This window comes from Aptenodytes forsteri, unplaced genomic scaffold (genome assembly GCF_000699145.1).
Source record: "Aptenodytes forsteri isolate BGI_AS27 unplaced genomic scaffold, ASM69914v1 Scaffold142, whole genome shotgun sequence".
Taxonomy (NCBI): Eukaryota; Metazoa; Chordata; class Aves; order Sphenisciformes; family Spheniscidae; genus Aptenodytes; species Aptenodytes forsteri.
In genome coordinates, this window is record NW_008794598.1 from 4,206,716 (window position 1) to 4,209,048 (window position 2,333).

A 2,333-nucleotide genomic window follows, 5' to 3' on the forward strand; every position below is an offset into this window, starting at 1 on the left:
AAAAAAAAAAAAAAAAAAAAAAAAACCACACCCCGAGCAAGGGCCGCAGCGGGTGCTGGAGGGCTCGCCAATGCCGGGCGCGCTTTGTGCCTGGACCGCCTTGGATTTTGCCCCAGCGGTATGCAAAGTAACAGGGAGCTGCAGAGCTGCTAAAAAATTAAGTTTGAAGAGCACGAGGAAGGGGAGGGGAAAGGACCCAGGAAGAGCGAACGAAGGGGAGCCGCTACTGAAACACCCCCCAAAAAAACGGCGAGGGGGACTGAGCCCACGCCCAGCCCCCAAGCCCCGTGGATGCGGGGAAGGACCCACCAGCGAAGCACCCCCGGCAATGGGTGGGAGCCGGGGCCGGCAGCACCCACCACCCTCCGGTGCAACGGCTCCCCGCACCCATGCAAGCTCCTGAGCACCTGCAGCACCGGCCGTGCCCACGTGCATCAGGCTGCAAAACCTCCCCCCCACTCCGCGGAAAGGGTGAACTACACCAGTACAAGGCCAGGTCGTTCCCCCCCCCAGGGACACTGGGGTGTCCCAGACACGCTGGAGCAGCACAAGGGGTGACACCGGGTGCTGGCGCTGCCATAAAGAGGCACAATTGCCCCCTCGCTGGGGAGATGCGAACCAAAAACCCAAAAGCCTGGATGGAGGCAGGCGATCCCCTGCCGAGGGTGAAGTGTGACCGAGCAGCAGCGGCGGGGGGCCGGGGGCTGCACCCCAACATCCACCCCGTCCATCCCTCCCCGCTCCTTCGTACAAGTAAAGCAGCAATGCGCGACGCCGGCCTCCCTCCAGCAACACCCGCCCGCGGCAGCTGTAAACTTGTTTAAAACAATAACTTAAAATCAAAAGACTGAAAAAAAAAAAGGAAAAAAAAAAAAAGAAAAATAAAAAAAAGAAAGGAAATCAGGTGGGAAAAATACGCGGCGCCTCCGGCCTCGCAGCTCCTTTGGAGGTACCGGGGGGATGGGGCTGCACCCACACTGCAAGAGATGGGGTTCGGTTTGTGCCCCCCAGCCCGGGCAGGGTCACTGGTGTCCGGCAGAGCCTGGGTGGGAGCTGGCGGCGGCGGACGAGCCAGGAGAGGCCGGAGGGCGAGGGGAAGCGGGCGGCCTGGCAAACTTCCTCGCCCTGGTATTTCGGCAGCAGCGAGGGAGCGAGCGAGGCTGCGGCGCGGGGAGAAACACGGGTCGAGTGGAGACACCTAGCGAAGGCCGGCACGGCACGGCACGGCACCACGCCGGCGAGCACCCACACACCACGACGGCCGCCAACGTGTGGGGCTGGGGAGGGGATTGCAGGATTTTCCGGGTTTTTAGGGAGGGGAAAGGGCCCCTCTGCAACACCAGCCGGGGGGGATGCTGGTGACCCCCGTTAATAGCCCCACCGAGCTGTGCCTCCCCCCCCGGGCGGCTGCTGCTCCCCGAGGGTCTCGGCATCCCCCAGACGGTGCCGGGGTGGCACAGGGAAACAAGACTGGGGGGTTTCGCTCAGCCTCACCGATGGCTGCAGGGGGGAGCCAGGGACCCCTCCACCTCTGCAGCCACCTGGTACCGAGGATGCAACAGACAGCAAAAAGGATGATGCGAGTTACGGGCTCGCCCCAGGGACACATACCACAGGGCCAAGAGCCCCTTGGGGATGTCACAGAGGTGATGCACGGGGACAAACAAGCACACCCCGCCACGACCCACAGCTGCGTGCTGCATTTTCAACCCAAAACGCAGCTCCTGGGGTGCTGGTGGCCAGGACCCCGGTACAGGGCTGGGGGCCATGTGCTGAGGCAGTGAAGCAGCCCCCACCGCCAATGTCTCAACCCGGGGTACCAGGGACAGGGAGGGACGGAGCAGCGCTCAGGGTCGCTTTGGGAGAGCCTGGAGTTGGGCTCAAAAACGAGAGCAGCTCTATGTCCATCACAGCAAGTCCCCCAAGATCCTGCTGCGTGCCAGGACAGCCAGTGCCAGCCCGGCCGTGCTGGGGGAAGGTGCTGGTCCCCGAGGAAGGTGCTGGTCCCCAAAGCCAGCACGGGGCACCGGGGAGGCCACGGCTGCCTGCCGGGAGGAGCCCGGCGCTGGGTACCCACATCACCACCACAGAAAGAAAGAGCAGGGAGAAGAGGGGTGTTTGGTTGTGTTGTTCTCGTTATTATTAATACTTTTTTTTTTTTTTTTTGGCATTAATACCATCTGTTCACCTGAACTACGGACCTTCTGTCTCTAGAAATCTTTTGGTATCTTCCCATCTGGACGCACACACACACAAAAGGATAATGAAAAGAAAAGATGAAAGCGGGAGCCCCGGTGGCAGCAGGCTCGGCTCCCCCGCCAACGAACAGAGTA

At 61.6% G+C, this 2,333-nt stretch overlaps 1 protein-coding gene across 1 annotated transcript in view; it reads right to left on the reverse strand.

Annotated features, from left to right (window-relative positions):
- Positions 1-2,333, reverse strand: part of MDFI (MyoD family inhibitor) — a 34,147-nt gene that overhangs the window by 31,676 nt on the left and 138 nt on the right. The gene's annotated exons all lie outside the window — the stretch shown is intronic.